General features: G+C 42.6%; 1 long non-coding RNA gene across 1 annotated transcript; it reads right to left on the bottom strand.

The window, feature by feature from the left end:
* Nucleotides 1–536: 536 nt before the first annotated feature.
* LOC145655820 (uncharacterized) lies at nucleotides 537–8,981 on the bottom strand. The gene is made up of 3 exons (XR_014121733.1): nucleotides 8,514–8,981; nucleotides 2,842–2,904; nucleotides 537–2,735 (listed from the first exon to the last, which is right to left on the bottom strand). It is a non-coding gene; the product is annotated as an uncharacterized LOC145655820 (long non-coding RNA).
* Between the last annotated feature and the right edge of the window lie 1,030 nt (nucleotides 8,982–10,011).

Genomic DNA, 10,011 nt, shown 5'->3' with positions numbered 1-10,011 from the left:
TGATCAAGAAAGTCCCCCCTTTCTTTCAACAAAAGATCCAATCAGGGAGTTTCTCTTATCCTCATCTAAAACAAGCAATGCTATGTATACATATTGTTTTCTATAAGCTTGTTATGCACATAAACAATTTGTGAACAGCATTTGGCAATCAGGTCTGGACATGGCATCTAACAAGAGTAGCAACAGACCATCCTAACACACTGTCCTAACACACCCTCCTAACACACTTTCCTAACACACTGTTCTAACAGACAATCCTAACACACTGTCCTAACACACTGTCCTAACACACTGTTCTAACAGACAATCCTAACACACTGTCCTAACACAATGTCCTAACACACTGTCCTAACAGACAATCCTAACACACTGTCCTAACACACTGTCCTAACAGACAATCCTAACACACTGTCCTAACACACTGTCCTAACAGACCATCCTAACACACTGTCCTAACACAATGTCCTAACAGACTGTCCTAACATACTGTTCTAACACACCGTACTAACAGACCATCCTAAAACACTGTCCTAACACACTGTCCTAACAGACCATCATAACACACTGTCCTAACACACTGTCCAAACACTGTCCAAACATACTGTCCTAACACTCTGTCCAAGCACACTGTCCTAACACACTGTCCTATCAGACTGTCCAAACACACTGTCCTAACACACTGTCCTAACACACTGTCCAAACTTGCTTATCCCTCAGTTAGAAGCTTCACTACTCATTTTACTGCACTATTAGTATTTTCTGAGGTTACAGCATTATTCACATTTGACAAGACCTTGTTATAAGGCAATTACACAGTATTAACAGTACCAGAAATTTATTAACTGTTTTATTAATATGCGATTATTCTTTAGGGCATTAATGTACTGCAGCTGGAGCAAAGATAGCTGCTTGCTCAGTGGCTCAGGAACACTGACACAGTTACAAGACAGCACAGTATTTCAGTCCCTTCAGTGACAGACAAGAACCCTTTATGTGTGAGTGCTATGATGTAATCAACAGAAAAATGGAAAATTACCAGCCTGCCTCAGAAGACCTAATGCAGTGCGGACAAGCAATCAAGTCAAAGGTCATAATAAGTCAAAGGTCATTCTACTAGAGTTACTTGCATAATAAAGGCCACTTTTTGCTCACACTGCTTTTGTGTAAGCTTGTAAAATGCCTCTGAGATGTACATAGGTGTGCAAAGACACATTTAGAAACTTTTGCATGAACAGAAACTTCATACTAACGCACACATACTAACGCAACTGTACATGGTTTTTCTGTCCTATTAGCATACAACTATACAGTAAACAATGATGTACAGTAAACAATAAGATACTTCATATCTTATGCTTCATATTTGAATTAGTGTCAGTCAGGTGCCCATCAGCACAGTAACAAGGTCTGGTCATATTAGTAGTGATTAAATATTTATGTTGAGTTTATGCTGAGTATCACATTACTGGTCCTTAAGTGTGAACTAAAATCTAAATCTAAATTTAAATATTTTAAAATCTGTCATTTTAAAATAAAAATAAAAAAATCTCTATTCTTTTAGGCCTAAACAAAATGTATGAGTGATCCATACCTGTCATATAAGTCATGCGTGGCTGCATCTAAAGAGAAAAACTCTACAGACTAATGGATTCAATCTGTTTTGTTCCATCTGTTTTCTGAAATCTGAGTTTAAATATAAAATTAAATTGTATAATCAGTAGTATTTGACGTTTTACTGTGATAGGCTCACTTGCCACTCTGAATCATGACAGAAGACCTTCATCTGTATGCCTGATGCACTATGTTGCTGCCACACTGACTTTAAATACAGTGACAGTTTCCATCATATAATAATCATTTCACGCCATTTAACTGTTCCTTATGTGTATGTAGACAAAACATACTATGCAGAATGTGTACCATGTCCATTACTATGTACCATTATCCAGAACATGTACTAGTATGGTCTTATCCAGAACATCTTACCTATATGTACCACTATGCTCATATCCAGATCATCTTACCTACATGTACCAGTATGGTCTTATCCAGAACATCTTACCTACATGTACCACTATGCTTATATCCAGATCATCTTACCTACATTTACCAGTATGGTCTTATCCAGAACATCTTACCTACATGTACCACTATGCTTATATCCAGATCATCTTACCTACATTTACTAGTATGGTCTTATCCAGAACATCTTACCTACATGTACCACTATGCTCTTATACAGAACATCATACCTACATGTACCAGTATGGTCTTATACAGAACATTATACCTACATGTACCAGTATGGTCTTATCCAGAACTTCTTACCTACATGTACCACTATGGTCTTATTCAGAATGTCTTACTGACATGCAAATGGGGCGTGTAAATTCAAACAGAGAAAAGAGTGATTCTGAATAGCAATACTTGTGTGGTAAAAAAAAAAATGTCTGTTCTCAGGACTGCACTCCTCTGGACAGAGAACTCAGATGTTGCTCCTGGGATCTCATCGAGCCATTCTCCTAGTTTAGGGGTCACAGCCCCTAGTGCTCCGGTTACCACGGGAACCACTGTTGCCTTCACCTTCCACATCTTTTCCAGCTCTTCTCTGAGCCCTTGGTATTTCTTGAGCTTTTTGTGTTCCTTGCTGCTGATGTTGGTATTACTTGGGATCACCACATCTATCATGGTATGGTAGCTAGGAAGACCCATCATACAGGATGTTACCAATCACGCTGCAAATTAAAACATGTGCAGAAACAACACAAAACATATTTATCAAAATGATAACACATGCACTACATTTCGGAAAACACGGTGCAAATTCGGAAAAAAACATACTTAAGAAATGCTGCAAATCCAGTCACAATGGAAAAGTGTCACAACACATACGAAGTCTTGTTTCTGTGGGACACGTAAAAGGGGATTTGCAATTACCATGGTTTTGTCACTGGTGGTACAGAATGAACAATTGGCCTATTCGTGCTTCGCAGCCTTAAAGAACTCTGATAAAACAAAATCCCATTTAACACAAATATAAACCTGATCCTGCCAGTTAATAACTAGCTAGATGCATTCAGATTGTGTTACTATTTTACAATCCAGTTCAACCTAATGAGATACTGTCCAACTAATCAGGTACTAAGACGGAAACGTAGACATGTTAAATGGGATTTTAAAGTGTTCTTAAGACTGTGTTCTATACAACCTATGAACAGTAATAGCATGATTAGATCAGTTCATTCTGTATCAGCCTAACCAATATAACAGTGGTAATCACAAATCTAATTATTTTTCAGCTACTCAGTAAACTTTTGATGAAGATGCTTTGGGTAATTGCAGCTCTTTCATTTTCAGCATGATGGTACTACAGTGCTCTTCTGCTGTTTAACCATCACTACTATGTTCGGTTGGTTAGCGTTACTATTTTGTCTGTATCTGGAAGTCTCACAGGATCTTAACACGGTCACTTTCCACCATCTTTGGGTGGTGTATCCCACTTAGACCTTGGAACTTCCAGCCCAAACTCAGCACAGATGTTTCTGTATACTATGCCAGCCACTTGGTTACGGCATTCCATGTGCGCTCTGCCTGCTAGCATCTTGCATCCCACTGTTATGTGCTGGATTGTCTCAGGGGCGTCTTTGCACAGCCTGTATCTGGGGTCCTGCCTGGTGTGTTAGATCCAGCCTCTATTGATCTGGTATTCAGAGCTTGTTCCTGTGCTGCCATGATTAGTGTCTCTGTGGTGTCTTTCAGTCCAGCCTTTTCCAGTCATTGGTAGGATTTCTTCATATCATCCACTTCCAGTCTGCTGGTGGTACGTACCATGCAGGGACTTTTCCTCCCATGATGGTTCTTGCTCCTCATCATTCCCGTCCTCCTCAGGTTTCTGCTGTCTGAGTTACTCACTAAGCACTTCATCACTTAGGACCGTCATCCTGGTATACTCCTGGATCTTGGTTGTTTCATCCTGGATAGTGGCTCTTGAACGAGCAGTTTATAATCAATTGGCTCTTTTTCTCACCCAGAACCAGCTGCACGATCCCAATCAGACTGGCTACAAACCGGCACATTCTACAGAAATGGCCCTCATAGCAGTGACTGAGAAACTTCATGCTGCTAAAGCTGCCAAACAGTCATTTGTTTTGATTCTTCTAGACCTTTCAGCAGTGAACCACAAGATTCTTCTTTCTGTTCTCTCCAGGCTTGGTGTGACTGGCTCTGCTTGGAGATGGTTTCAGTGCTATCTGGAGGGACGGTCCTATCAGATGATATGGAGAGGATCCACATCCAAACCATGTAGACTGTCCACTGGTCTTCCACAAGGCTCAGTATTAGGCCCCCTTCTCTTCTCTTTGTATACTCATTCTCTTGGTGATGTAATATCTTCTTATGGTTTCTCCTACCACTGCTATGCTGATGACATTATTGGGTCATCTTCCACAGCCCCATTGAGTTCTTGATGAAGGCTCATGTATTGAGCCATGTGCCTACTCATCTTAGCCACAGTGATGACTGACAGGATGTTCTATGTTGTACAGAGGCAGGTTATTGGGCAGTAGTTGGATGGAACTGCCCCTTTCTGGGGTCCTTCAGGATATATATATATATATATATATATATATATATATATATATATATATATATATATATATATATATATATATATTTTTTTTTTTTTTTATCCTAAAGACCACATCCAGTAGTAAGAAAAATATATATAATCGCTACATAATAGCTTTGGCATGAAAGTCATGTCAGAGGTTATCAGAGCAGTGTGGGCAGCTTTCAAAGTCCACACAGAAACCAAACACCCGGCATTTAACAGACCCTCCCCATGTTCCTCCACCAAGCCTTAATTCTGCATGACTGACTGCCCTGTGCAGAGAGCATGTAGGATTAGAGTACAGTGTGTCAGGCCTGTGGCTGCATGGTAGGAGCTCAAGCATTCAGGGCTCTCAACATGTTGCGCGGGAAAAATCCCTCTCTGCCCCCTTCTGTCCACAGCCGTGCACAGCAGGCAGCCTTTGTTGGGAGTCTTCCCTGTGGATTCGAGGCCCACTCTTCAGTGGTGCTATAGTGTACTGTGTTCGTGGTTCTTTGGTCTGGATGGTTGTCTGTAAGCACTGTTTTTTCTTGTCATTGACTCAGCCTTTTTAACCTTCACAATGCATGGCCTCCACTGCAACTTCCACTTGTTCCTCTCTTTTTCAAAAATCTTTTAAGCGATGACCAAACTATTTTCTCTACAGGAGTTGATAACTGGAAATCTGAAGAAAGTGAACAAGTGTGAATGAAATTAACAGAATTGAGAAGAAACAGACAATATGCAGCAGGTTTCTGAAAAGCAATACAAGGCTTATTTGGGGTCATCTGTGAAGTAACGTAAGACCAAGATGTAAAGATTTCATTGATACTTTTTGTTTGTACACTGAAAGTATCATCTCCTCCAGCTACAAGAACTAGGGCCCATGAATTAAAAATTATGTACCCAAACTTCTGCCAAGAACTCTGCTTTTTATACAGTGTCCTACACAAGAAGGAGACGCTTCTAACTTTAGGGACCCAGACATGAGGGCATATGAAGGAAGCCATGGAACACTACCACTGCACAGAGAATATGGGGAAGTCTGATGATTCCCCTCAGACTTCAAGATGACCTTCGCATTAAATATTAAGTACACAATGCTGATGTTTTTGCAGGAACTTCTAACTTTTAAGGGATAACACTTCTCTTTTCATATATCTGGAGGTGTTATGCTAGAGTCAGGGTTGGTCTATCTTCAAATATCTAAAACAAATTTGAATCCTACAGAAGCCCTGTGCAAGAGCTCACAAAAGCAGCTTTGCCTGTTCAAAAAGCAGCAGCCACATCATGGTGAATGAATCCAGTTTGATCTTTGCAATACACATGAAACAAACCTCCAAGCCTTTCAGAGAGAACATTTGACTCCCAGTGGCAACAGTGCATCTAATTCACAAAGAAATCAGCCCTAGAGCATCTGGAGTGCTGGATTTAAAATACACATCCTGAAATATGGTTATTGTCCTTTTTCTCATTCAATCTTTGCAGTAAATAGGAACAACTGGTCAGTTATTTTCTGCCTAAAGCATGCGTTTGATGATAGCATTCACTAAACTGCACAATAGCCTATATAAAGTGTGTTTGCCAGTAATAATGCAATAGCGTTAAATAAATTCTCATTTTAGAACCAAATTACAGGACCTAAAGGATAATATTATGATTTCATGTGCTACCTGAAATACCAACCTGAAAACCTGTAAATCACTTTGATGAAGAGAGCAGATTAAAGTGCAGAGGGGTGTGAAGACATTATCCAGATTCAGTCATGTTCCGATTCAGTCATGTTCCAATTCAGTCATGTTCAGAGTCAGTTATGTTCAGAGTCAGTTATGTTCAGAGTCAGTCATGTTCAGAGTCAGTTATGTTCAGAGTCTGTTATGTTCAGAGTCTGTCATGTTCCAATTCAGTTATGTTCAGTCTGTTATGTTCAGTCTGTTATGTTCAGAGTCAGTTATGTTCAGAGTCTGTTATGTTCAGAGTCTGTCATGTTCAGATTCAGTCATGTTCCGATTCAGTTATGTTCAGAGTCTGTCATGTTCAGAGTCTGTCATGTTCAGAGTCAGTTATGTTCAGAGTCTGTTATGTTCAGAGTCTGTTATGTTCAGAGTCGGACTAGTGATCTGTCTTTGATTGTTAGCCCTGCAGTAAAGGGCATTCAGGCTGGTGACCTGACGCACAGAGGTGACCATGTGTGAGTGACAGTGGAGGTGGGACAAACGTAGCTGCAGACAATGCAGACTGAACAGGAAGTAATAGAACATTTATAAATAAGTCATGTGTCTCTTTTTGTTCCGCGTGCCATGTCTTTATCACATTTGTGGTACTGGTCTGAAAAATATACTGCTGCAATTTGACAGGAAGCCACAAAACACTCTGGTACATGAGTGTAAAATCTAACTAAATACTTTGGTCAAGTACCAGAAGGATCCAGTGTATCACCCTATTCCTGCCTGGACAGAGAGAATCTCTGCAGCGCCGCCATGCTGCATTCATATGGAACCCACTGGCCTCTGTCAAAGTATTTTGGTCTAAACTCTGCGCTCAAAATCTTAGATTTTTCTGTTTGTTTCTATGTGAAACTGTGAAACATACAGAATTTCATATGCTCACAGTATTACTATTAGTATAATAGTATTATTATTATTATGTCATCAGAGTTTAAATAAGCTTAAATATGATGACTGAAAGCAAATTTTAAGTTGAAAAGTCAAGACAAAAACTCAAGAAAATTAGCCCTGAATGTGAGTAAATGCTGTACAGTGTTCTTGCTGTTTGGAGCGCACTGTTATAAACAGACTTCTCCACCAGAGTACAGCAGTAACCGGAACTGCCTGATCTGCTCAGGACAAATGACCATCACACTAATCACTGATTTAATGCCTCATATGCTGATAGATTCACTGGGCTCTCATCTGAATATGAATATGAATATGAATATGAATATGCTTAGTGCATTAGTCACTCATGGACACAGGCCTTTTGTCATATAATACAGCACTGCCAACAGATGTGTGGCAAAAATTAAATGCTTTACAATCTTTTAAAGACATGGACGCTAAATTTCTAAGATAAGCTTGAAGACATATACTGAGAGAGAGCTGTGATGAACAGAAGAACCAAGGTCAGCCTTTTAAGAGGATCAAATCATGAAAAGGTGCAAGGTGATGAAATTAGACTAGCTGGTGAGAAATGTGTGTAACATTTTAAATACGTGTGTGACACTGAATGGATAAGAGCGGGGGTGGGGGTGGGGGGGTCAGTTCTAGATGTTCTAGCATAATGGGGCAGTTGTATATGTTCTAGAGCAGAATGGGGCAGTTGTATATGTTCTAGAGCAGAGCAGGTGGGCAGTTCTAGATACTCTAGAGCAGAGCGGGTGGGCTGTTCTAGATGTTCTAGAGCAGAGCTTGTAGCAGAGAGTGACAACAGAGCCTACTTGGTCTGGCGCTCAGTGAGATGACTCACGAAATCTAGGGGTTCCTGTTTAATTTTCGTGTGTTGCCAGTCAGCTACCACAAATAACTTACATTCCTGTTAAATAAATGGAGGACTACAAATGCATTAATTAAAAATGTTACCGAAATATTGAGCACTACAGTAGCGACCAGATCTGAGATGTCAGCAGAACAAAAAGCCGTTATCTTTGGCATTGTCCAGTTTAGAATACTGTAAATTATAAGACGCTTTTGACAGCAGCCAAACGCCAGATTTACCACAACACAGAAGACGGAACAGCTCGGTAACTTTACTCCAGCTCCTGCGTGACGCGTCGGGAATGCGTAGTGATTATATGAAATTCGAAATTCTCCGACATTGTATGTTTTTCGCATTCGCGTCATCTAACAATCTTCATAAAAGCCCATAAAAGGCTAATTTGAACACACAATGTTCTTCTCGCATAACAGGCGGCAGACAACCGACTCACCCTGACAGTTTGGGCATCCTGACAAAACTGAACACGTCCATATGCGCTCGAGTTGTGATGCTCAACATTCACGCTGCCTCCACAGCCACAAAATCCTGAGGTGCAGCGGGGATAAAGAGCTGAGCCGCGGTCAGGTGTGGCGAGTGATGTCCGGCATGGCTGTAGCCGCCTCAGATCCACCCTGCGTTACCTTACTGCCCCGGGCTACATCCTCCCAAACCAACTTCACTTCAATCGCAGAATCATAACGTGGCAAGACTTCGCGACAGCGGCAGCGTAACGAGGTGCGAATCACAGACGGGGCTCGGCACGGAGCACGCGAAGCACAACGGGCACGCTCGCGTGATTTGCAGCTATTCTCCGGTTTCTTCGGCGGCGCGAGCGTCGCGAATGAAATCGGAAGCGGAGCCGCATAGAGTGAACAGCGTGGGTGGTGTGGAGAGAGAGAGATAGAGAGAGAGAGAGAGAGGGGGGGGGAGAGACAGAGAGAGAGAGACAGAGAGGTGGGGAGAGAGACAGAGAGAGAGAGATTGGTGGGGAGAGAGAAAGGGAGAGAGCGAGAGAGAGATAGGGGTGGGGAGCGAGGGAGGGAGAGAGAGAGGGGAGAGAGACAGAGAGAGAGAGAGAGAGAGAGAGAGAGAAGGAGAGAGAGGGGGGGGTGGGGTGGGGGTGGGGAGAGAGACAGAGAGGTGGGGAGAGAGACAGAGAGAGAGAGATTGGTGGGGAGAGAGAAAGGGAGAGAGCGAGAGAGAGATAGGGGTGGGGAGCGAGGGAGGGAGAGAGAGAGGGGAGAGAGATGGAGAGAGAGAGAGAGAGAGAGACGGAGAGAGAGAGAGAGGGGGGGTGGGGGTGGGGAGAGAGACAGAGAGAGAGAGACAGAGAGGTGGGGAGAGAGACAGAGAGAGAGAGATTGGTGGGGAGAGAGAAAGGGAGAGAGCGAGAGAGAGATAGGGGTGGGGAGTGAGGGAGGGAGAGAGAGAGGGGAGAGAGACGGAGAGAGAGAGAGAGAGAGAGAGAGAGAGAGAGATGGAGAGAGAGAGAGAGAGAGACAGAGAGAGACAGAGAGAGACGGAGAGAGAGAGATGGGGTGGGGAGCGAGGGAGGGAGAGAGGGAGAGAGAGAGAGAGAGGGGAGAGAGAGAGAGAGACAGAGAGAGAGACAGAGAGAGGGGTGGGGAGAGAGAAAGAGAGAGATAGGGGTGGGGAGAGAGACAGAGAGAGAGGGAGAGAGGGAGAGATCGGTGGGGACAGAGAGAGAGGGTTGGGGAGAGAGAGAGAGAGAGAGAGAGAGAGAGAGAGAGAGAGGGGTGGGGAGGGAGAGACGTATGTGGGAGCAGGTGAGAGTGGAGTGAAGCAGAATTAGAGACAGAAAGAGGAAGACTCGTTTGGCTTCGATCAGCAGCCTCAATATCGTTTTTATATGTTACGTGGAATGGAGAATACAGGAAGCATATTAGGAGTAGATCTGTTGCGGATAGACGAGTTGGTTTCACCAAGGA

The sequence above is a fragment of the Electrophorus electricus genome, unplaced genomic scaffold, assembly GCF_041902795.1.
Source record: "Electrophorus electricus isolate QZ-2024a unplaced genomic scaffold, ASM4190279v1 Scaffold358, whole genome shotgun sequence".
NCBI lineage: Eukaryota > Metazoa > Chordata > Actinopteri > Gymnotiformes > Gymnotidae > Electrophorus > Electrophorus electricus.
Note: the sequence above shows the minus strand (reverse complement) of the source record. Positions and strands in the feature narration are given on the sequence as shown.